This window comes from Cavia porcellus, unplaced genomic scaffold, assembly GCF_034190915.1.
Source record: "Cavia porcellus strain 051 isolate PalLab524CR breed Dunkin Hartley unplaced genomic scaffold, mCavPor4.1 scaffold_12, whole genome shotgun sequence".
Lineage (NCBI taxonomy): Eukaryota > Metazoa > Chordata > Mammalia > Rodentia > Caviidae > Cavia > Cavia porcellus.
The window spans coordinates 38964680-38991177 of NW_026947495.1; the positions used below are offsets into that span (position 1 = coordinate 38964680).

General features: G+C 39.0%; 1 protein-coding gene across 2 annotated transcripts in view; it reads left to right on the forward strand.

The window, feature by feature from the left end:
- Positions 1–26498, forward strand: part of Lypd6b (LY6/PLAUR domain containing 6B) — a 195358-nt gene that overhangs the window by 127087 nt on the left and 41773 nt on the right. For both annotated transcript variants that reach the window (XM_063259049.1, XM_063259048.1), the window contains one exon: positions 8998–9062. The gene's annotated coding sequence lies outside the window, so the exon portion shown is untranslated. The remainder of the gene's footprint in view (positions 1–8997; positions 9063–26498) is intronic.

Below are 26498 nucleotides of genomic sequence, written 5' to 3' on the forward strand. Positions count from 1 at the left end.
AAAGGCTTTGCAGATCTAAATTACTTTGTCTACTTTTAAATAATTATATCATTTTAACCTAAGATTCCTCTCATCTTCTTACTGCCTGGTGTCTTTGGGTGCTAAACTCCTCAGGGATTCTGCAGAATGAGTTAGTTTGCTTCTTGTTGGTATGCTATTCTGCACTGTCCTCTGAACACAGAATATCATAGTCCCTGGGTTAGGGACTATTTGTTCTGTTTTCCAAAATTTCTCCCATGCAGTTATTTCTTATGCTCTTAGTGTTAACAAAGAAAATTTAAGTGTTTACCAATAATATGTGATTAGGAAAGTGAAGGGTGTAAGTGTGTATTACTTGTCTGAGATTTTAGTAGATACCTCCTGTTTTTTGCCTTAATTCCCTCTTTATTATTCAGCATCTTTTTTGGCTTTCTATTACTGTGACAAAATACCTGAGTGATTCAACTTAAAAGGAGGAAAAGCTTCTGTGCCTGGTCCCTTGCTCTTCTGGCCTTTGAGGTCAACTAATAAAGAAACTCTTTGGAAACAGGAACATTTACTTTTTTTTGTGTGTTGAAACATAGGAGGGAGAAACATGAAATAAAAAAAAAAAAGAATGGGGAAAGGATAACTATTTTATTTAGAGTTTAGAACAGGAGATTTAAACATGTTTGTAGGAATGAGGAAGAAACCAGCATAGAGATACTTTGAAGGTACTAGAAAGAAACTTTGAAGTAAATAGATGAATTAGGTCAGAAACACAACATAGTTGGGAACATGTGGCAGCAGGGAAACACAGAGAGAAACAGGAAGGGCCAAGGTCTTGATAATCCTTCAAGGATGTATGCCGGGGACCTAAATTCCTTTGGCCTTACCACACAAAGGTTCCACCACCTCTAGTAGCACTAGAAATTAAAGACTAGGCCTTTAACACATGTTCCCTGTGGTCATTCAAAGTGAAAACTGTAAGAGGACCTTAATCTCTCTTTTTTTTTTTTCTTCCTGCAAGTTTATGTTTTATCACAGTGATTCCCAAATACAGACCTAGAAACATCAAAATGAATTGAAACTTTGAGAATTTGTGTATTTTTGGATGCCACCACCTAGAGAGTGTAATTAATTAGACTTGAGTAAGCTGTAGAAATTCAGATTTTGAAAACTGCTTCACAATGAATAAAACACAATGAATAAATTTGCAACAGTATTTACTAAATGAATCATTTGTACAATTTTAACACAAAAGACTTTATGTACATATATTATATATAAAGGATATATATATATATATACACACACAAAGAAGCACAAAAGATTATATATATATATCCTTTTTCCCTTTCTTTTTGTCTTCGTTTTATGGAATAGGAAAATTACCAAGCAAATATATTTATTTCTGGGCAAAGAAAAAAGAAAGGCTGTAAGAAAAGAGATAATTTATTTCTCTTGAAAATTCAAAAGCAGAAATCAGAACAGTAGCATGATTTTATCATGAATGGAGAAATATTTTATGGTTATCTGTAATATTTTATGTACAGCAGTTTTGAAACTCTCCAGGTGGTTCTGTACATGTCCTGGCCTGGGTTCTATGATAACATATTAAGTGATCACACAAAGATGAAGATGTGGCCACCTTATCTACCTGTTCCAAAGCCTTTTGTGATTCTCATCTGCTACAGACTCAGCTTCCTGAGCATGGTATTCCAGATCCTGGTCTTTCCAGTCAGGCCTCCTATTACTCGCTACTCAGTTACAGTGCTGGAAAACTCTGCTCTTCATCAAAGCTGGAATGTGCTTTACTCTGTCTTCTGCATATGCCATTTCTTCTGTGTTTACTTCTTTCCCTGACTTTCCAACATTTGCTTATTGGAATATTGTTTACCCTTCAAGAGCTACCTTAAGATCTACTTCTGTCATACTCTTCAGTTTTGAGTTTTGACTTTTCCATGTTTCCAGTAGAAATTCACATGTATTTCATTTGTGATGCTTTTAGTATTATGAGTCATCATTATTCACTTTTGTGCTCATCTCATCCTGCCTTGTTCCCAGATGTTAAGCTGCTTCAAAGCAAGGACTATCTTACGCTCTTACTTCTTATATTTTTATTGATTTAATATTTATGAGCATATGTCATATGCAAGGCACTAGATCCTGCAGAAGACATGTGTAAGGGAAGCAGAATTCCATCCATATTGGCAAGGGTTATGCCTACCGCTCTAAGGGAACTCTAAGTTCTCTATGGGAAGAGGCAATGAGAAGCCCTTACTTGTTCAACATGCTCTTTAATTTTAATATTCTAATGAGATCAACAAAGCAGCTGGGCAGGGACTTGTAGATGAGTTGTCTTTTGAATCCTGTGTAAGTTATTAGCAAGGAGACACTGATTGAGATATGGACTTCTTTATTAATGACTAGGTCCCATTGGAGAGACCTCAGGGATTTGGGGTCTCAGAGGGTTCATCTTAAATCAATCATTAATCTGCTTTGATCACAGATTGGAGCAAATGGGCAGGGATAGTGGAAGAGAAGCTTGAGAAAGGAGCTTGGGACTAGTCCAGTAGACCTGAATGCTAGGCCATGTGGAGACTGGGCTTTATTTGGGTGAATGATACTGGAAATTTGTGTCATGTGATTATCTGGCATGGCCAGGTTCTGTTTAAAGCAGTGCCATATGTGATATGGTCAGCAAAGGAAGCTGGGAGAGCAGTTAGGAAGAAATCATGACAAGTCCAGACATGACCTGACTTGGGCCAGGGTGATAGTGGAAGCATGCCTGGAAAAGAGGACCAGGCATGAGCGATTTTATAGGGCAGTGCTTATCCAATTGTACTTCATTGCTATAGTTCATAGAACTACCTGGAATTAGAGAAGGAGAGTGTCATCTCTTGAGAATGACTCAAAGAGTTCAGCCTGGATCTGATGGGGAGGACGATAACTCTGTTAATATAAAGAAGAACATTAGGAAGAGGATGGAGTTACGGATATAGTAGTGAATTGAACAACATCCTTCCAAAAGGCACATCTAAGTCCTAACCCAGTACCTTTGCAGATGAATTTAAGGCACGGTACTCAGAATGAGCTCATCCTGGATTTAGTGTGGATGCTAGGTTGAATGACTGGTGATGACCTTGTAAGAGAAAGAAGCAAATTCAGCAAGGAGCCCCAGGGGAAAGGGTGAGTGAAAGGGAAGCAGAGGTTGGTGTTATGAAACTGTAAACCAAAGATGTCAAAGACTTCTAGCACCAACCAGGAGAGAGGCAAGGAAGGATAGATTCTCTCTCAGACTGCAAGAGGAAATAATCCTGTCCACACACTGATTTTATACTTTCGGTTTAGAGCTGTGAAAGAATACAGTTCTGTTGTTTTAAGCCATCAAATTTTTTATAATTTTTAAAAATAGCACTGTGAAACCAATTCAGTAATATTCGGATTTAAAAACAGAGGTCAATAATTTGCCAGTTAGCTCTAGTTTTAACTCAGACCTTATACCATTCCCAGAGAAGGTTCATTCTGCTTATCCTGCATGGATAGTTAAATGGTGGTGGAAGGGGAGTGGAGGCAGGTAAAGGGAGGCTGCCTTACAGAGAAAACTATTTCAAAAGCCAGGAGCAACCAGTGAATGAGCATTTGCTGAATTTCTGTTTTGTGATCAACACTGTGGTGCGCACGAAAAAGAATAGAAAATTAAAATAGAAGAGAGATAAATGGGAAGTAGAGAGGAGTTCAAATACTTCTCCAAACTACTATTCCATGGTTTCAAAAATATTTTAGTATATATGTTAATTTGTTTTATTTATAGTACTAGTGTATGTTAACCCATTAAAAACAAAGTTTTGTGTTGTTTCCTTTCTGTGAAAGTTTTGTTGGTTTATATTTTGTACTCTACTTTGAAGATAATGACACACAGCATATTGATTTTCGTTATTCTTTTTATTTTGTTATGAAATTTTGTTTTATTGTTTCATAAATAAAAAATACAAGGTCCTCATTTCAAATCGACTTGAGTGCTTGCAATCTAATAATTAAAATCATTTAGCTAAATTTATTAGTAATTATTGATAAAGGATGTAAGGAATAGTGAATTGGATAAGGAAGGTTAGTTGTTTTATCTAATTTTTATTAGATACTTGACATTTAAAAAAAAATCTCAAGTTTGAGATTCCATAGCACAGTCCCTCAGCAGGATGGGTCCCTTAACCCTTAAAAGTCACTTACTCTTTGGCTTGAGGCATGATGCGTGCTGATTTAACAGCAGAGTCCTGTAATTTGTAGGATGAGAAATCATCCTTTCCTTTAATGTGTCCTCCCTAGGAAAATGCTTCGCAGCCAGCCAAATCAGCAGGTGATGGAAGCCCAATCACCCTGTGGTAATGGGAACTGGATAAATTCAAGGACTGTCTTATCTAAATGGTTTGACGTTCCCTGTTCGCCTGGCTAATTGCATCAGTCTCCTCTCCTTTTTCTTCCACTGCTGAGACTTGGCGGATATGAGTGTCACAGTCTTCCGCAGTTGGAATGTGCCCTGGACAAGAGCTCACAGCCCGTTTCTGCAGCCTAGAGAGATCCAACAGGCCTTGTTTGCTGACCCCAGAAATGCTTGACAGTGTTAATCCTAAGACAAAAAAAATTCACATTCACTTCTGCATACTTCTGAGCAAAGCTGTGGCTAACTGATTGTCATCTTTGCTGGCAGACTGGTGATACAATCTGACTGAGGAGTTAAAGAGCCTGATGGATTCAGGACACGAGAATGGGCTGAAAGATCTGTCTATCTACCACTGCCACTGTGGCTTTTTCCAGCCATCTGTCTTGTTATAGTCCGTTCAGAATACAGTGCAATCCCCTCTGAGCCATAGGATTAGAAATCAGACCTCACGTCCAACTATGATGTGGGGCAAGCATTGCCATAGAGAGTGTAGAAACCAACCTGTGGTGTTTGTGACTCCCAGCACTAACAAAGGACATCAGTCAGGTTTCCATATAAATTTTTCCAGTGAAAGCAAAAGTAATTACTTGTGAATCAGGTCTTCAGGCAACTGGTAGACCTTCCATTTTTGCTAATCTCTTGTTCTGGACTGAATTTCTGTGGTGTGCAAGACACTTTGTCCTCAAATGCTGCTCTTTTTGAAGGAAGAAAAGAAACTGAGGTTGGTTAAGGCACCTGAGCCAGCTCCATGTATTGAAGCAAAAGAATTGAGGACAGAGTTTCTGGTAGCTGGAGCCTGATGCTGTTTGTAGAACAATGTCTAGTTCCCATGCAGAATTCAGTAAAGGCAGAGATTTATATGGAGGTCAGAGGGCTTGGGTCAGGAAACAGCTCCCTACTTGAGAATAGGGGTGTTCTGAGTGCAAATGAGTTCTTATTTGTCACTTTAGTCAGATTTAAGGAAACAAATGGCATTGCCCTTGTGAAGGAAAGGAGACAGAGTATCTGTGAGTCCTTTTAAGATTCTTCCCTGGCAATCAGAGCAGAAAGATAAAGGGTAGGTGTATTAGTTTTCTCAGATTACCATAACAAAGTACCACAGACCACGTAGCTTAAATGATAGAAACTTACTGTCTCAAATTTATGGAAGTGAGAAGTTCACAATCTGGGTGTTGGCAGGCATGGCTCCTTCATGGGACCTCTCTCTTTGGCCTGTGGATGGCTATGTCTCCCTGTGTCTTCATGTGTTCTTCCATCTGTGTGTGTTTCTGACCTAACTTCCTCTGATAATATCACCAATCATACTGATTTAGGGCCTCCAGAATGATCTTATATTAACCTATTTGCTTCTTTAAAACCTTTATCCCCAAATAGAGTCATATTTAGAGGTACTTGTAATTAGTACTTCAAATTTTTTTTTATTTTGTTTTCTTTCTTTTTTTTTTTGAGGGAGACTGGGTGGAAAATAATTCCACCCATAACAGAAGAGAATCAGAGTATTATTGCAATCTAAGTTTAGTATTAACTATTTAGAAACCCTGGCTACTTTTTTGGGCTTCTTGGAGAATGGATTCAGGCCTCTGGGAGTTTCCTTTGTAGTTGGGTGAGTGGGCTCTTGTGTATTGCAGAGGCCTGAATGAATTAGATGGCAACTAGCAGGATTGAAATGATTGTCACATTTAGAATGTTAGTACTCAAATTGTGTGTCCATATGCTTCCAGAAAACATATTACTGATGCTCTGAGGAGGGTAAAGTTTCAGGGGTTCCTGATTAGGCCAATTTGAAATCCTTTGCATTAGTACCCTATTGGAGATTTTCCTTTACAATTCATCAAAATGTTTTTTTTGCTCAGAGGCAATGGATTATCTACTTACATATTAAAAAGAATAGATGTAATAGAGTTCATTTTGTCTTTTAAAAAATCAAACTCTTGCTCTAGAAGTCAGGCTTTCAAAACATGCAGGATGTATTCAGGGCTTAATTCTGTATAATTTTCTAAAACAGCTTTTGTTGTTTAAATGACACGTTCCCAGTTAACTGAGCAAAAAAGCAGTGAATGCACTTCAGCTGAGGCAAGTGGTAACGATCTAGGATGACAGCAGATCCTCCCAGATGAGAAGTTTTTGCTGAACAAAGTGGTCTGAATCCTTTATGGCTCCTGATTTTGCTTGAACTTGCTAGTGTGCAAAAGTGGTTGTTTCTGTCGACTTCCTGGGGACATTTTTTGATGACTCCCAGTGGGCCACTTTTGTGAATTCAGGTGTACATGGCATCCCCCTTTGCACCATCTGCTCTTTTCTGTTCTTTGAAGGTGAAAACCAGAGTGCAGTGGTGCTTCCCCTTTTTTCTTTCAACTCTGAAATTTCCTTACTGAGCGATGTGGCATCTGAGGACCCCTGTGTCTACATAAGAGGCTGGATACCCTATTTGTATGCACTAGAAATGAAAATGTTTGGATGAGAAGCAGGTTAAGGGAGGACATGCTTTCTTGTTTGATTTTGTTAGGGTATTTTATCTGCAAGGAGAGAGCCCAGTGCTTCATGGTACTGCAGTTTCTTGTTCACATCAGCTATTTTGATAGAGGCTCATTATCACTGAGATAGAGGTCAGGAATGACACACTTTAACTTTGGGCAACACTGTCCTAGGAACTTCAGTGTAATCTGGCTCAATTCTGCTTTAAATATGAAGAATATTAATTAAATTGTGTGTAAGGATTGATCAAACCCTTAAGGGAGAGAAACTATTTAATGGATTGTTTTCTTTCTACTACTGATTTGGTCACTAGGATTTTTATAATTAATTGGTTCCTTGCAGAGTAACTGTACTACAGTCACTGTTCTTACAGTAAAGTTAATATGTAAAAAATCAAGACTTTTCACATTGTCCCTGGTGAATTAATTAATTTCACGTTGTACCTGGTGAATTACCTGGTGAATTAATTAAATAAAATGAATACTAGCATAACCAAAATGTGGTCTACACTTGATGAAATATTATTCAGGCATAAAAAAGAAGGAAATTCTGTTGCATTTCTACAACATGAGTTAACCTTGAAAGCACTGTACAAAGTGACATAAGCCACATGCAGACAGAACAAATGTTATGTGATTCCCCTTATATGAAAAAACTAAAATAGATAAACTCAGAGACAGGAAGTATTATTAAGGTCAGCAGTGCCAGGGCATGGGTGAAGCGGGAACTTAGTGTTTAATGGCACAGAATTTATGTCTGGGATAATGAAAATACCCTGGAAATGGATAATGGTGACAGTTACAAAACATTGTGAATGTACTTAGTGCCACTGAACTGCATACTTTAAAAGGGTTAAAACTGTAAAGCTTTTATAATGTATATTTTATCATAATAAAAAAGTTTTAAAATTGATTCTAACACAGAAGGGTATATTAGACATATAAATTCAAAATATAAGGATTGAGGGTTTTATACTTTAGATATATATCACCTAAGGTTATAAAACTGCTTTTGGACATTTTCTCTGTGAATCTGGCCCTAATCAGCAATAGAGAAAACCTTACCTCCAGGGTGTTGCCAGGAATATAGCCTTAGATGAGTGTCCCAATTCTCACTCAGCTTTGTTTTGGGACAGGTAATATTATTCATGGAAAGTATCTCAAAGGATATAGTCCATTAATTATTTTAACCCCTGGGTCAATCAAATGGTCAGATTGTTGAGTGCTTGGCCCCCACTCCATTTTTCCTCACTAAATCACTTCAGTGGATTGTGCTTTGGCATCGTGTCTCTATGAGGCAGAATCCCTTGCAGTGGAACCTTGGTTTTTTCTCTCAGCTCCTTAGCTAATTGAATAGGGCCCACCCGCATTATGAAAGAGAGTCTGCTTTATTCGAAATCTGCTGATTTAAATGTTAATCACATTAAAATAATATCTTCACAACAGCTGAACTGATGTTTGACTAAACAACTGGGAACCATTGCCTTGCTTGCCAAGTTGACACATAAAATTAACCATCACAGATAAGAATACATCCATAATAGACTTTTTAAAAAATTGGGCTTGTTATCTTTTTATATTTGCTTATTTGAGTGCATGTAGGGAAAGGGTCCAAGTCCCTCCCACCTCTTCATCTAGGTTCAGCTCTCATGCTGTCATTATTTCATCAGCTAATAGGGCTGTCTTCCAAACCATGTTGGTTAAATTGCATAGAGTCTTCATTGTGGATGTGTTGAACGTGTGAATGTGTGAATGCTATGGCCTGCCAAATCCCCTGTATAAGTCAGTGCTATAGAGTGCCAGCCCTTTTGTAAACAGCCATTTTTTGGAGGGATGTGATGAGGTGTATGATTTCACCAATTATTACCATTCCCAATTAGACTGAGCCCAGGTGTGTGTTCATAAAATGTTAGCTCACTCATCTCTGTAACACTAACGGCTCCACCTTGACTCCATTCCAGGGATTTCATGCATTTGATACTGTTCAATTGATCACATTGTTGTCGTTCTGTTCTGAAAGGCCTTCAAACATTTGGAGACCTGATTTTGGTTAGGAAACACTCTACTTAGGAAATGTAACTCAGCAGCAGTGGTAACTCTTACCTTGTCTTTCTTTGGTAGGCTGAGAGTGTTGGGTCCAAATGCACTGTTTCAGAGTGGAGTTAACAACTGTGCTCTTTCTTAAGGTAAGAATTGCATCTGTTATAGACAATGCTTGGATTCTCAGTGGGGAGCTCTGGGTTAAGTTGTGGGGGATCCCCGTGGACTCTTGAACACATTAGGAGTGGGTCCTTTCCCCAACTTCTGGGTAGTTTACTAGTTTTATATCTCCTGGTCCCTCACTGCTTACCATGGTACTAGGATTTGGAAGCCAGGCTTGGATTTACAAGATTTCTGTGAATCCAAGATTTCTATGAGCCGCCAAGTCCAGGAAATGGTTAGTGGAAGAAAGATTTCTCTGCTTACCACAACAGAGAAAACCTACCCAGAGTAACCTTCCCATTGCCTGGGGTGAAGGTATGTGGAGATGGTAGTGATGCTCAAAAATATATCAGATAAAATAATTTGCTGACTGTACTTTGTACATATGGACACTAATTATTGAGTGTTGGTAATTACAAAGACACTTAAATGTTAAGGCTTAGAAAATATTTATTCATCCAAAACAGGATGAGAGTATTTCGCAAACAAATAAGAGATGGCAGCATAGATGTGGGCACATATAAAGTTGTGTTGCAGTGTGATGGCTTTTTACTTCATTCATTCTACCTTTTGACTTTAGGTATAGTGCTTAATACAGAGGTTGAACAAATTAGACTGTTAGGTCTGTCTCCATTTTCCTAGGTGAAAAAAAATCAAATCATAGGTCTGGTTTGCTAACGTCAAGCTGCAATGCCAAGGAATACCTTCATGAGGCTTTGGGGACTGACCCTGTCCACTGAGTAATCCACTCTCCCACTAGCAGGGCTGTCAGCTCTCAGCCCAAAGGCTCTGCCCTGCAAGCAGACCTCCCACCTTGCATGTGCTGGGTAGAAGGGAGGGAACAAACATTCAAAGGAAATTGTCTGCTATTATGAGCTGATTGGGCTGTGGCCATGTTTACACTCCTTTTTCTTGTCAAAAGAGAAAATTGAATTATTATTTATTATCATCTGTGTTTGTTAATGATAATTATATGTTTCAAGACAAAGCAGAATTCTGTAAAATACCTATTCAGATGCCTTATTCTTTGCCTTTATAAATGGATGACATTGTGCTACTCTAATTAGGCCAAGAGAACAAGTAGGAATCTGTATATTATCATCACTTCTCTCCCCAGGGCATATTGAGTGGTGTGTGAGCAATTACTTCAATTTAAGAGTCTGCTATTAACAAACCCAAAAGCATGAAGATCAGAGTGGTGACCAGCCAGATAAGACACAAATAGAGTTCAGGGGGTCAGCAAGGACTTAATTTTTTGTTAGTAAAAGTATTAACCACAGTACTGCACTGCGAATGTAATTATTGTAGTGTCAATAATAACAACTGGGACAAAAATCACAATTATGATATTAGCCATCACCATCATGACATCTGGTATAAAGCCTCTACTTTTTGCCAACCACCAGATTAGGCATTACACATGTGTCATCTCTTTTAATCTACATGTCATTCCCGGGAGGAAGATCCTAATAGTGCCTAATTTTTACAGTTGAGGAAACTGAAGTTTTCAGAGATTAGGTCAGTTGCGTAAAGTTAGACAGTCAAGCCAAAAAGGAACAAAACTGGAATGTAACCCATAGAGGAACACAGAATAATGTTCAACCACATGCAGATGTTAATGCCACATTATCTATAGACTATCATTAATTCTCAATGGGTCCCTTGATTTTTACCTGGTTTGTCCATGCCATGAAGCTATTGACCTATACTAAATTCAGTAACTAAAACCTATGGAATAAAGCTGCTTCTGTGGAAGCCAGACTTGTCATTTCTGATCCTACATTCTACATAGATCCAAAGAAGCAAGATCCTTCATTCCCATCGTATTTCCTCACAAAGATCTGCATTAGCAAGATCTTGCTACTGTGGTATTGCCTCCTCCCCAGGTTTGATCATTAGCTAGCTTTAGGTTTTTACAGGTTGGAGTGCTGACTTCAGTGCCCTCCCTGGCCCCAGGTGAGTGGGATGAGAATTTGGAAGTTCCATGTAGTGGTTGATAAACTTGTTGGTAACTAAACAAGCGTGCTGGTTTCACATATGTGTGTTTGTGTTTTAAGTGCTAGGAATAACAAAGCTCATTTGTGTAGGATTATTAGTTATGTGTTGCATAACAAAACCACCCCATACTAATGGCTTAAAACAACAACCATTTTATTTGCTTATAATTCCCATGGTTCAGCCATTTGGGCTGTGTTCAGCTGAGTGGCCCTTTACTTAATCTCACCTGGCCTACTTATGTCACTGCATGTGGCCAATGACCAGGAGCCATTTGGTCTTGGGGACCTCAGGTGGGATAACTCATCTCAGACGTGGTCTCATTCTCCAGGAGACTGACTTCAAAACCATCGAGAGAACAAGAGCAGAAGGTGCAAGCTTGAAGCTTGGACTCAGGAATCAAACTGCCCTACTTATGCCTCATTCTGTTGGTCAGAAAGAGTCACATATTCAGGCCAGATTCAAAGGAAGATGATTGGAAATAGACTCTACCTTTTAAGGGAATAGCAACAAATAATTAATGACCATTTAACATTTATCATAGGCTATTAATTTTGACATGAAAGCGATCTGAAATTATTTCATTTTAAAGTTATTTTATATTTAAATAACCCTGGAGTAGGGATGATCTTAGTAAGAAGACAAGCCGGAAAATGAGGTTTAAGTAATGTGCCCAAAAAAATAATAATAAGTATAATGGCAGCAAAGAGTAATATTTTTCTTGTTATATGCTGAGTACTGTTTCAAATCCTTTACATATCATAACTCATTTAATCATCACAAAATCTTATGCACAGCTATTATTTTTATTGCTGTTTGATAGGTAGAAAATTGAGGCACAAAGGGGTTAAGTAACATCTCTCAAAGGTGTACAGCTACTAAGTGGCAGAACTGGGATTCCATCCAGAAGGTCAGGTTCCCGAATCTGGATGTTAACCCTAAGTGTATCTCAATGGAAAGTAAATCTTCGTGAGTCTTCACAGAATTCTCCTTTGGACCATACGGTTTTTATAGAGACAGTGGTATTAGCGGTTTGTAAAGGGTCACTGGGGCTTTCTGGGTACAATTATGTGAGCAAAAATGTCTGTTCATATCATAGGCAATCCTTTGGGAATCATAAAGATAATTGTGACCCCATGGAACAGAGTGATTCTCCCAGCCCAGCAGTGTCTACCGTGCTGGTGGGTGGACCATTTTCTTTTGCTGTAGAAATATCTGAAGAATGAGAATTTTGAATGATGCCTTCTGTAGCCTTTCATGTAGCCTTTTGGTTTTGGCTTTAATCAGAAACATGCTGCCCCAAAGCAAAGAATGTTGTGTTTATTTAGTTTTTGTTTAAGATTACTTTAGGGAAAGGATGGGTTGACAGCCGTCTCGTTTAATATTTGCAGAACTAAATTCAGTCCAATCCCCAGATAGTCCAGGTGGCTTATCTGAGAAAAATGATGAATTTTGTTGACATTTCTGAGGTCATTCTTCCCAACATGAATGAAGTGGCCCCAGTACCCATATCTTAACAATGAGATACCTTGATTTTTTTTTCCTCAGTTTGAGTGGTTTAGAACATGTCTAACAGACAGGATTATATTTCTTATTTTGTATTTAACACTAGAGTAGGGAAGAGTCCACCAGTCTAAGGCTCATGGGAAGTCACTCAATGTATCTAGAATTTTCTCTCCCTCAAATCCCACTCTCCCTTCTGGACTCCACAACTAACCTGGTGATGTTCTCTACTTTTCATGTTGACTCAGTTACCATGAGTGTGTGCTCTCTTGTTCTTAGAGGGGTTTTCTGCACCATTTTCCTACTTTAGAACTCCTGTGTTCACTGTTACACTCACTTGAGCTAGAATTTGACCAGAAGGTGGGCAACTAGACATGCACAACCCACCGGAATTAAAAGAGTGTTAATGAGACAGGGGCTAGGGAGAGCCATGCGCTGACCTCCCCAACCTTTCATCCAGAGTGTCTGTGAAGGATAGCTTCACAGACTGATGGTTGAGCACCAAATCCTCAGGATATTTGCTTTATATCGGTGGAAACTCTATTTCTCTCATAATCTTTTCCTTCAGCTGATCTTGAGAAGTGTTTAGTTCTGAGCTGCGTTAAGTATTTGTTCCTTATGGGTGCTCACTTCTTTTCTGCTTTTTTAAACCCACTGCAACAGTGTGTTCCCTACAGTAGAAACTGAAACCTGACAGGCAGGTCTCTCCATCAGAGACTGCTCTCATTCAAACAGTGCTTTCCAGTGGGCTGTTTCAGCTGAATCACTCGGCCTGCTTTAGACAGAATGGCTCAGGACAGACCGCAGGCAGGAAGCATCTTCTCTTTCAGAGCCTTTGGGCTGTTCTTTCCCCTCCATAAACTTAATTGCTTCCTGTGATGTGTCCGGCAAATAGACCTGTGCGGCCTTAGCTCCCTCCTCTCTGGTCACTCAGGACCATCAAAGCCTATGGCTTTGTTTTTCTACAGGTTTGGTTGATTAGCATGTGGTTTACCTTTGGCTTGTGCTAACATTCTTTATTCTGGGGGACTAGGTTTCTGTTTAGCAATATGATGATAAAGAAAGCTGCCTGGCAGAAAGATGTGATTGTGCATATATGTGTGGGCTGCGGTATGTGAGATAAGCTGGGCCTTCTGGGACAGCAGGCAAGCAGTCTTGATCTACTGGGCTGAGGACATTGTGGTTCACCACAGCATCCCCACATGAATGAAAAGAGCCTGTGTCTCCTGACGGGAGCGTTTCCTCACCTCATCTCCAGAGAAGATATTGCAGACATGGCATTGCCTTGATTTCTCTGCAGTGTGATTCACCCTGGGATTGCTGTTCTCCTTTCTTGTTGGTTTTAGGACCAATATTTTAGGAAGACAGTACTTGAAAATTTCTGGAGGCTCTTCCTTTTTTTTTTTCTTATAGTGAAAATGATTGCGTAATAATAAACAGAAAGGGAGTGAGGGGAAAAAAGGAGTTTGCTCAAGGCTGGCTCTTGGCAAGGAAGATGAAGCTGGGGAAGGGCTTTGAGTGGCTAGAATGTAAATTTACACATCTGCACATCATATATCCATCAGGGTCTACCAAACGGTCTCAGCCACGTCAGCCACTTTCTTATCATCAGTGGCTCTTCATTAGCAGCTGTTATCAACAGTCCAACCAAAGCACAGCATTTCAAATTTAACCTTAAGCTGCTCTTGAAATTTTGCCCTCAGAAAGTATTTCTGGACTAGAGATGAAAACTTCCTGTGTGTAAACATGACAAGCCCGTGCATGACTTGCTGTTTGCATTGCGTTTGCTCTCTGTATCTAAACTTTAAACACTGATTGCTGTCTTGTTATTAGCTCTGCCTCTTCTGTGCCTCTGTCTCAAAAGTTGTTCGTTGTGAGGACAAAAGGGGAGAAAGTTGTTACTGTGGGAGAGATCTGTGCAGCTGCCCGTGTAGCTCCACAGACGAATGAAGAATGAATGTGTTTGAAAGGTAAGGTAACCTCCAGCAAAAATCCCCGGGCCTCACTGCTCTTTTGCACTAAACTTCAGGTATGCTTTGATCAGGTGTGTAGTCAAGCCCTTTTCTTCTTACTTAAGTTTGTTTTGGAGTCTTAGCAATATACTCAGACAGATTATTGCCAAAATCACACATGGTGCAAACTGGTTTAGGTATTATCCAGTGTAACTCTACTATGAGGAAATTATGTAGACCAGTGATGGTGAACCTTTTGGAGACCGAGTGCCCAAACTGCAACCCAAAACCCACTTATTTACTGCAAAGTGCCAACACTGCAATTAAACTGAATACTGAGCTTTCAGTTTAGAAAAACAACTGTTATCTGATGCTCAACTGCTGAGGCAACTTGGCTCGGGTGCCAACAGGAGGCTCTGCCTGCCCACTCAGTACCTGTGCCAGGGGTTCACCACCACTGACATAGACAGTTCCTTGTTACTAAATCTACTAAACTAGTGAATTTTCTGTATTTGGGGGGAGCATTTTGTTTACAAACAATATTCTAACATATCTCTCCCCAAAGGATAATTTCTAATTTTATGAATAATTTCTAATAAATTAGAATAATGCCATACAGAAAGTAGTGGGGGAACATGTATAAATTACAAAGTGAGTCTTTGAATTTGGTTATGATTCTAGAAGGGATAAGGTCCACATTGCCAAGTTCTTAAACTGAATTGCATGTTTAAGGCTTTTCTTGCCCTTGACAAGCGTTTGTTTACCCTGTGTCAGTCAGACCTTGTATTATACAAAGGATTCCTGAAATAACTGAGACAATGTTCAAGAATAGAGAATCAGTTTATATTTCTGCAAGACTTATCTCCTGAGAGTTACAAACATCTTCCCTATCTCCGTCCATCTCTGGTATCACCAGAAGCAGAATGGCTAGTTCTGTGGATAGCTTTTCTTCAACTAGGAGCTGAAATTCAGTCTTAAGTACAGGGTTCTAAGATATTAGGCAGGGAAGTGACATTGATTTATTTGTTCTGTTCTTGGCTAGCCTGAGAAACCTGCCCCATCAGGTAATGAATAAGTGCTCTTATCCTAACTAGCAACTTCAAGAGAGCATTACTCATCCCGTCATTACCATCTCCTGAGTCATCTAGGCCAGCACATACTCATTTTCACTGAGTAAGTCTGCAGGCTGCAGGAGTTTTGGGGCCTATTTAATCATATGAGCTACATAAGTGTGCCTCAGACCTGGAGCCATGGACTGTTGTGGAGAGACATTCCATAGGTGCCCATCAGCAGCCAAATGTCCACTTTAGAATTTATATCAGCTCGTATCATCACAAGTGTCTATCTTAATGCTTAGTACAGAGTGATCACATGACTCTCTATCCTGTGTGCCTTTGACCTCAATGCCAGGGATGCAGCTGTTAACATGGATGGTGATTTGGGGGATATCTGGTTTGCATTTTCTTAGTATGCTATGTGTTGAACACATAGGGATCATGAGAAAACCCCCATAAAGTACTGTGTCTGTGTCAGTGCTGAGAGGCCTTCACACTTGACAGATGTCATCATAGTTGAGTGCTACTGCGAAGCAGCTGGAGTCATTTTCATTTATAAATATCATCTGTCCCTGTCATATCACTGTTCTCTGTCCTTTTTATATGATTTGTATGACAAATAGGATACTAAATTGTCCCAGATCAATTTTACATGTCTGGATAGTTATAAGATCAATATTGATTGGCATATGTGTTCAGTTCATTTCAGAGCTCAGTTAATTTTGGAATTCTTGATATCTATATTCATTATAGATAAGGGAAAGTCCGATTTGAGAAGGAGCTGTATTTTGAGATAGAGTTAAGTCATGCTGTGTTTGCAGGATTGCTTGACATGTAGAAAATAAAAGGGAATATTCAAAGAAGAATGGTGGGTTGAATTCGTGGGGTAGTAGAAAATCCTACCTCTTCTGCAAATTCTTAGCTAATCCTTCCTGGGTTTAAATAAAATCAACAGTCACTATTATAACAACTACTCTGTCACCCATCTCTATCTCCAGGTACTTGAAATATATCATTAAACAACATCTGAATTAATCCAGGGCCTTTTTGACTGTAGACTGAGCTTCTTGGGGCAGGAATCTTGTTTTCTTCATCTTCAGTTCCCAGGATTAAGAAAAATAATTGTATTAAGCAGGTATGTGTGAAACAATTAATAGCTGTGGAAACAAAGGTGGTCCATAAGCATGGGCAGTTTGACGGCATATCTTGCAGAGTCAGAGTTAGATGCAGACCTGTTCACAGCAGGCAGCTGCCCTGGGATTCTTGCACGGGAGGCAGTAATGCATGCCCTGGAGCAGGTTGACTTTTACTGCTGACCATGATTCCTGTGTTGAAATAGGAAGGCTCAGCCCAGACAAATGCTAAGGAAACAAAACCAACTCTTTTATTACTCTCTACAACATTTATAGCCACGTCCTATTCGATGCCCTTATCCTTGAGGCATTCTGACAGTCATTTTAATGATTTATTTTCTTTTTCACAACCAAAAAACAAATAAAATATTTTATCACCTTTTGGGCAGACTTGATGTCTTTCTCTTCATTTCATCACTTTCTAGGTCTATAAAGTTCTCCTTACCTTTCAGTTTTTATAACTCGCAGATAGGAATTCTCTTTGTCTCATTCCTTATGTACGGGCTTTTTTTTTTAAAGCCTGGTAGTTGTTTTTTTTTTTTTTTTTTTTCCTTTTTGGCCCTATGTCCCCAGCCTAGTTTTGTTTTTGTTGCTTTGTTTGTATGGAGATGGGCAGGGTGGGCTGGGAGATAGGGGGAAAAGGAGGCAAGAAAGGCCACATGTTTTCAGTGACACACAGATGACAGGAAAATGTTTTAAAGAAGAAAAATATTTTTTTCCATGCAATTCTTCACTACTTACAGTATTTTCTTAAAAGTATTTAGTAAAAGTATTTTCTTATTTCTGAAGCTACTGGTGCTAAAGAAATAATTGATTTAAGAAGAATATTACTGAAATATGCTCTGTGATTTCTTGTTGGAAACCTACAACAGAAGACGGTGATCTGTGTAAGAGACCATGTCATTACGATTGCATCTCTCCATTCTGATTTTTATGCTTTCAACCCAAGCTCCCTGCTTTATGGCTCCCAACCTCATTGCTTTTACCTTTTGTGCATTTTATTCATTTCTGCCATGTTTTCCATTTGCCTCCTTTTCATGAACATGTGACCTGCAAGATCCTCCCTAAGGCCAGATGTCATGAGCCACAAAAGCTACTGGACTACATTTGTGGATTTATAAGGGCAGAGCTTTAATTCTGATAGGCAGTTTCAAGGCTGAGTTGAGACAGCATGTGATGGTGTCAAGTTCAGTGATTCTGAACTTGTGGTTCTGAACATCTAGATAAGATGTCTTATCTAGACATCTGGTTCTCCCTAATCAGATGTGGATGAACATTTAAAAATGGTCAGAGTTATATTGGAGTATATTGGAGGGTTCCTGGACAGGATTCCTAAAGTAAAACCTCATTTAGGGGCATGTTTGTGAATTGGTGGATGACCCATCCCAAAATGAGTATCATCCCGTCCATGCTGGGCCTGAATAGAATTAGAAAGGAGAGGAAAGTTGGATTTGTCTTCCCTCCCTTGACTTGGGTTAGTATCTTCTATTCTCACTGCTCCTGGTTCTTGTGTCTTCAGACTCAGAATCTATAGCATCACCTCATTGACTCTCAGGTCTTTGAATTATACAACTAGTTTCTTGCATCTCAAGTTTGTAGATGGCAGATCATGAAACTTCTCAGCCTCCCTAACTGCTGCATGAGCCATATCTTATAACTGATTTTTGTATCAGAATAGTTTCTCTCTGTCTCTCCATCTCTGTGTCTCTCTGTCTCTGTCTTTCTCCATTTGGTGGTTTCTCTAGAGAATCTTGACTAATATGTATATACAGAAGAATTTTGTTTGTTCCAGATGTTTTAATCTAACAATGAAGCTCATTTGCATTTTAGTTTCTTTAAGCAGCAACACTATTACTACATTAAAAATGGTGTTTTAGGGGAAGATGGCAGATCAGTAAGCAGCAAAATAGAGAGCTTCTCTGAGAGAAACAGCTCAGATGCTAGAATAAAACATCTTGGAGAAGACCAGACAGAAGAGAATGGATCCTCTTGACCCAGGAAGAAACTAACGGGAAAAATGGAAAGAGGAAAGAAAAAGAGAAAAACCAAAAAGAAAGAAAAGAAAATTGTGGACAGAAGGCTGTAGCCAGAGGCACTCTCACTGGAGTTGGGCCCATTGTGTATGAAAAGCCTTTGGAATCAGAAACAAGAGGTTGAGGTGAAGTTGGGGTTTGCCGAGCCTGAGGGTCTCAGTGGGAGGACACAGTAGCAGAATGCGGTGGCAGAAAGGAGAACAGTGCTCGGCTTGGAGATCTGTTTCAGGGCACAGCGAGTGTGAGGAACTTAGTCCTCCCACGGTGGTGGATGACTGGCTGGGCGACATTTTGGAGTTGGGCAGGACAAGCCTGGAACCAGATCTGCATTGGCTTCAGTCAGCCACTCCTAGCACAGAGCAGATTGGTGAGAATTGCTTGGACTGAATCCTGCCCCTATGTATGATCCAATAGCAAAGGACAAGGTCTCCCTGAAGTTATATCTAATGGGCCGTCTGTGTAGCACTCACTAACATGGTGAAGACTTCCAGTGCTTGACCAGCTCAGAAGGAAGGGGCCAGTTTGCCCCACCCTTTCTTGTCCTTCCAGGGTCATCAGCAGACTGGGGAGGGCAGCCATCCCAGCACGCTTCAGCCAATACAGGAGGTGCCAGGGACCCCCATTATCCACTCATCTGGAAGAAACCAGAAACATGACAAGAGGAAGAAACAAAAGAAAGTCTCCAACCCCCAACCCAAACAATACTGGCCCAGGAGAGGTAAACACAGAAGAGAATGGGGGGTGCACACCTGCAGCACCTGAAAAAGCAGCATCTGACATAAAGAATTATCTTCATGACATAAAAGAACTAAAAACAGAAGTTCTAATACAAGTAAATGAAGATATAAGAAAAATAATAAAAGAAATGCTAAGTACCTCTCAAGAAACACAGATGGAAGAATGGAGGGGCTTAGAAAAAGGAGAGAAACCTTCAATGAAGAATACAAAAAAAAATCTAGAATACATGAAACAGATTCAAAGAGATTACCAGGAAGTTAAAAAACTCCATTGAAAGCTGGCAAGACTGCTTAAAAGAAACTAAATGCAGACTATCAAAGCTTGAAGACAGGTTTGTAGCATGTGATCGTGAAAAAAAAAAAGATCTCTTAAAAATAAAAAGAACCAGGAAGTAACAATACAAAGACTAGAAGATGACAAGAGGCTCTATAACTTAAGAATAAAGAATGTGAGTGAAGAAGCAGGGGTAAACACAAATGAAATACAAAGGCTATTTACAGAAATAAAGAAAACTTCTCAAGTATAGGAAAAGGAAATGATATCCAGATAATATAAGGCATACAGAACTCCAGCCAGCTATAACCAAAATGGATCTATGCCCAGGCATATAATAATCAAGATCCCAGAAATTCAATACAAGAACAAAATATTAAAAGCTGTCAGAGAAAGGAAACAGATCACCTATAAAGGAAATCCCATCACAATCATGACAGACTTCTTGACACAAACCATCAAATCAAGAAGAGATGCTTCCATGACAAAGAGGAACTGGGGGAGTTTGTGACCACCAATCCAATTCTAGAGAGAGGGGGAAAAAAGACCATGGTTTCAAGAACAGTGACAGAGGAGGCGGACAGTGAGATGAAGGGGAAAAATAGACCACCAATGGCAGAAAAATAGCATGGCAGAGATGAGGTAGAGAAGATTGGCCATAATTACTAACATGGATAGCCTCAATACACTAATAAAAAGAAACATAGGCAGTGTGGATCAGGACATAGGGTTTATCAAGATGCTCTATATAAGAAATGTATTTTACCTGAAAGAGGGTTTATGGACTGAAAGTCAAAGATAAGAAAATAATGCTGTATGTGACAAGGAACCAGAAAAAAGTGGGAGTAGCTCACCTATCAGCTGCAGATTGGTTGGAAAGACAACACTTTTATGCAATAGAGAACTGCTTAGCTATAAGGAAGGAAAACCTTGAGACTCTTGTAGGTAAATGGATACAACTTGAGACCAAGCTCAGGGGTAAAATGGTTCAGAACCACTTAGGTAAATAGTGGGTTGCCTCCCTAACCTAATAACTAAAGGAGTTAGTGGACTACAAAATGTACAATGCACTGTGGGGAATTGAAAGAGGAGGAACTGTCTAAATAGAGAAGGCAGAGAACATATGATCTTGTATCATGATTTGAAACCCATATTGTTTTCATCACTGTTTAGTTTGGTTATATTCTGTTCCAGTTTGTCTTCTACTTGTTCTAGATTTGAGGGCATAGACAGCTATTCTAAAGACAGGATGATATACTACAGTAACCATTTCTAATCTCTTATTAACTTAATCTGAAACCTTGTATTGCTTTCACTGCCTTGTCTTGACTGATCTTATTTGAATTTATCTTGTTTGATTGCTGTCTTGTCTTGACTGATTTTATTTGAATCTGTTATGTTTGATAGTATCAAGTCTGAGAGTATAGGCAACTACTCTGAAGACAATAAGATTCACTATGATACCCATTCTGGTTTGACTATTATCCTCTTTTAAAGTCCTATAAGATCTCCAATGTTTTGTTTTAATTGATTTTGTTCCATACTGCTATGTTCAACTTTATTGTACCTGATGATATGGGCAATTCTATTGAAGATAACGAGACATCATGGTAACCATTGTGGATCACCTTGTATTATGGTTTTAAATTATGTACTATGTACATAGTTTTGTTTTGAATGACTCCATTTTGTGTTTCTTTTCTCGTTTGGGTTTATTCTTTTCAAAATAAAAATAAAATGATGTTTTAAAATTACTTCTAAGATTCATGTAAACTATCTTACAAGGCCTTAGTCATTCTGTGCCTGTGTGTTTATCATTTGAGCAAAAATGTTTAACTTTAGATTATACCTGGTATTGACTTCAGCTTGATGCTTTAGTCATCACTTTTTGAATCTTTCTTTTTTTGTTATGAAACATAGTGAGTGTCTGTCCTGGCTTTGTGCCTCCATTGGATTTTATAAGAAGTCTTCTTATCTTTATCAAATAGTAGATAAAATATTAAGTAGAGTAAATGAAAACAAAGTTCTACAGCATACTGCTAGAACATTCAGTGTTGAAGCTTGTCTATTAGAAACATTATTTGCAGTTCACAATTTGCCATCATTTCTGAAGAATAAAATTTTGTGTATTGCTTTACTAAAATCCAGCTTGTAGATGGAATCTTATTGATTTAATAGCCTAGAGCCATGTTACAATGGAAAGGTAATTTGTTACTTTCTAGATTTAACTAATCTGTGTTTTCTACTTGTTCACAAACCAACTGTTTATTACTTTGTGCCTTCATTTTTATTCAAAAAGATGTTAATTTGTGAATTTTCAGTGTCTGCTATAGTACTCAACATGGAAGACATGATTCTTGTCTGCCAAAGTTTACAGTTAAGAGCAGGAAAAAGATATATAATTATAATGTTCTTGATAATGTATACAAATATGTGTTTCTGTTGTTTATATAATAAAGATTGAATTTTATAAACATAACATTATAAATATAACACTTAGTATATATCTATCACGACAACTGCCTAGAAGCCCAGGGACAAGAGAAGTAATATTGAGTCTGGATCTTACAAAATAAGGAGTTCACCATTTGTTTTCAAAAGGTGGAAGAGCATTCAAAGAGAGGAATGACACCTCTGTTGGTCACTGCCTGGATTCTAGCCCTGGCAAGCAGGTTAGCACATCACCGTAACCCCTTTGGTTTTCATTTAGTCGTTGACTTTCTTGCCTTTCCCTCAAATATTTGACTCACAGACTTCCAAACTATGTCTGATCTTTTAAATTGGTAAGACATTCAGGTTAAGCAGGGATCAATAGCAGTTCACAGGATCTGCCTGATGGCCACCTCCATCCTAGTGTGGCAGTCACCCCATGGATTTTATAAAAAGTAGTAGGATAATGACTCTCAAGGAACTCACGTGCAGCAGTAAAGATTGCATAACTGAAAACTTTAAAAATTGGAATAGCACTTTAGTTTTAAATCAGCAATAACTCTATTTAAAAGATGCCTTCCTCCCAACACACAATCACCCAGTACTCCAAGTCATCTAACCATCCTCACTTTGAAATGTCTCATCTGCTTTCATTCTTAGTTGAATTGTTTGTGAAATTTCAGGTGGATCAATTCAGCTGTGCTTGCATTTTATACAGCATGAAAAATGGTGTTTCGGTTATTACAAGTAGAGAACTGAATGTGTACAGCCTACTGTTTTAGATTGTAGGTGGAATTGGCAGCGCTGGTATTTGGAGAAATGACCTCTGAAGCATGTGACCTGAATAAATGTGATCAGCGTCATACAGAGAGAATAAACCTGGAATACTCCATTGCCATTTTCTTCCAATGAATTTCCAACTACAGAGGGAGGGAAATGCTTTTATTTTTTTCATGGTTGGGTCTCTGTTTCTATCAAATATGTAGCCAGTTGGTATTAACTCATGAAGCTGCCTGGGATTCTCGTTTTACTCTCTAGCAGTAAAGAAACGTTTATTATATTTGATTACCTTAGCTCTTCTTCCATGTGGCCATTTCCTCCTGTCTCTTATTCTCCATTCACTTTGTTTCTTTGGAGCCAGGAATGTTGCTTGTTGTAAAGAAAATGGATGTGAATTACTAGTAGTATTGAAACAATTCTTGCATTGCTTTTTGGCGTGGAGGGTAGATGTTTTGGGAGTCAACAGCCTATACTTTGCTATGGGATCTGCAAGGACTAGGAAGGGATGGCTCATGCTCTGTGAGCAAATCTCATGCCTCCCAGGTGCTTGCTTCATTATGCATTCCCTGGAATGAGCAGCTTCAGCAGGCGGCTGTGCAGAGCCTTTCACAGCACTGATGGTAGCTCAGCTAAATCTGCCACCTGAATAACAAGAAACCTCAGTCCGTGTCATCTTCTTACACAGCCTGGCACTTTCTCCCTGCTGCCAGAGTTCCTTTTCTATACTTGAAAGTGAAAAACCTAAAAAAGAGCTAACATTTATTGAGCACTTACTATATGACAGGCACTGTGAAAAATGTTTTATCATTAATTCATTGGATTCTCGTTGTTTCTTTGCATTTACATTTGACCATATCTCTGATATTTAGCTGTTGTTATCCTGACCTGGAGATGAGGAAACTGAGACTATAAGAAGTTGCAGATTTGCTGAGGCTAAGCAGTTACTAATAGTTCGTAAGTGATAATCAGACCCTAAATTCAGGATCTGAACAAGGTATTCCAATTAAAAATGCTTAAGAAAACTTCTTGTCTTCCATTAGGCTAAAGATTTAATACTAAGGTTAAGAAGCAATTACACTTCTGCACAGTCTTTTAATTGCATCATACAATGGTTCATTGTTCTTTCCTCTATTGCCATCCAATAATGTCAAAGCTTTAATTTTTATTTTTGATCTTTTGAAAATCTAAGGTATTATAAAGACAATACCTTCTCCCTACTGTGATTTATAGGGCAGCGCAAAATGAACTGAAAACCAATTTTCTGTCACTTTACTCCTCCTTCTCTTTATGAGACTGAATATCTATCTGAATGTCTGTCCTTTCAGTCCCAAGAGACCAAAAAAAGTGACCGAGACTCTGCAGTATGGCTCCTTTTGCAAAGCATGTTGGGCCTTATTAAAGAACTTGCTTCTCCAGTAATTCCAGACACTGGTAGCTAACTCACCTTGCTTTGGAAATTTTACTTTCTGTTAAAGTTAAGAAATGCTTTTAAAGTCTTTCATCCTATACTAATACTTTGCCAGTGTGATCTTCTAAGCCTGATGACTATTTTATGAGCTCCTGGAAACCTGTTGGGTGGTATGTATCCTTTTTGTTTAAGCCATAATGCATTCCTATATTCACTCTAGTCAGTAGGTCTTGTCAATAAACCCATCAAAGGCCAGGTCATTCTGCACAAAGCATACTTTCTACCTTCTCCAGAGGGATGAAAGCCCTTGAAAATAAAAGAATATGTATCAGTTTTGTTCTTGTCTGACTACTACAGCGGTCAGGAGGTTTCAGATTGTTTCCCTGCTAGCTAATTAGTAGCTTCTTGAGTTTGGGAGCAAGGAAAGTTTTGCAGTACCTGTGATGTCAGTCTCTGACTGCGCAGGCAGGAGACAAGTGCATGCTGGGAGGCCTGTCCACCCACAGCAGTGCTCAGTGCCAGCTGTTCAGAAAGAATTGAAAAGGGTTACCAGCCTCGGGGTCTAAGAGCTTCATATTCTCCTAGCATAATTGTGGGTCTTTGGCAGAAATTAGAAAGCTCGGCAGTGATGTAGTTCACCTTTAGAGGCATCACAAAATATTTTCTCTCTCAAACCAAATCCATTCATTTCAATAACTCTCAGCAGCTAGCTGGCAGCACCGATAACTGTTGCAAAAATCTGAATCTTTCATGTTGGTGAATCACTCATGAAGTAGACAGAGCTGTGTGTTTTATTAGAGAGATTTTATATTTTTAACAGGAGCGATTAAAAAGACAGGCTCTCTTGCTCAGATCAGCACTTGTACCACTGATGTAATTTTTTCCCCAGATGTCTAACCCAGATATATTTTTCTTAGCAGTGTAGGTGGATATCCAAAAGGTCATTTTGATTTATTATTTTTTTAAAGTAAGCATTCTGGATACCTAGTTGTTCATCACTTCATAGAGAGCTGTTAAGTCATAGTTTGAAGTCCATGGTCACTAATGTCTCAACAAGCAAAGCTACAGTTCCCTCAACATCTCCCAGCTATCATTTTTCTAGGAAGTAGTTCATCTGGCCCTGTTGGTTTGTATGTTACCTCTACATTCTCTCTAGTTTTTTCTAATTAACAATTTGAAGCAGCATTTATTTAGGTATTTTTTCATTAGATTAGGCAATTCACAAAATACAGTAGGAAATCTTTCAACCAAAGTTAAAATGTACACAACTACTTTTTCCGTGGGAACTTTCTACAAAATTCTATCATTTTTATTTATTATTACTGACAACGAGAAGCAGAAAGAAAATACCATAACTGGAAAGTCTGTTTCTCTGAAGCTGGCAAGAAGGTGGGTTCTGGTTTGCCTAACTTTCCTCCAAAAGATTTAATCAGTGTTTGCTGTCAAAAAAGAGAAATGCTCTAGCTTCCACAAAGACGCTTTGTCTGTTTTGATAAACGCAATTCAGGTGAAGGTAGGCCCTGTGTGTGAAAGTGAGGGGAACACTTCTTTATGACTGGAATACAAAAAGACAGATTTACTAGGGACTCTGCTGCAGTTTTTCTCCCTAAACTTCCTGAGTCAGCGGACAGTGCAATAGCTGGTACAATGTTATGTGCTGTTACACAAGTGAAACCAGCCAGATTTAATGATTCCCTGCTTCTAGGCCATAATTCTTTGGTAACTGCGCATTCCAAACCTGCTTCACTTACTGTCTTACCCTGGCATGTACACAGTCCGGTTCTTAAGGTGGTTTTGGTGTTGCTGTTTTCTGATTCTCTTTTAGACTTAGTCTTAGTGTCCAAAAGGAGACTAACATGGAGGGGAGGCAAAAGCAAATGTGAAACGTGAATGAGTTTCAAGGAAGTGGTAAACAGACCCGTTTCTTGTTAACAGTGTGCTGTACAGGAGGAGGCAGGCAGGAGACTCAATCCTGGGATGGGCTCTAGGTGTGGACTGTGCTGGGTGCTCCGAGGCCCGCCTGCTAAGTGTGTCCAGGAACATTTTCTCCATCCTTAGGCCAGGCCAGTGTGCTGGCCTAGCAGAGTAGCTGGAGCCTGATTGCACCTGAGGCACAGTAA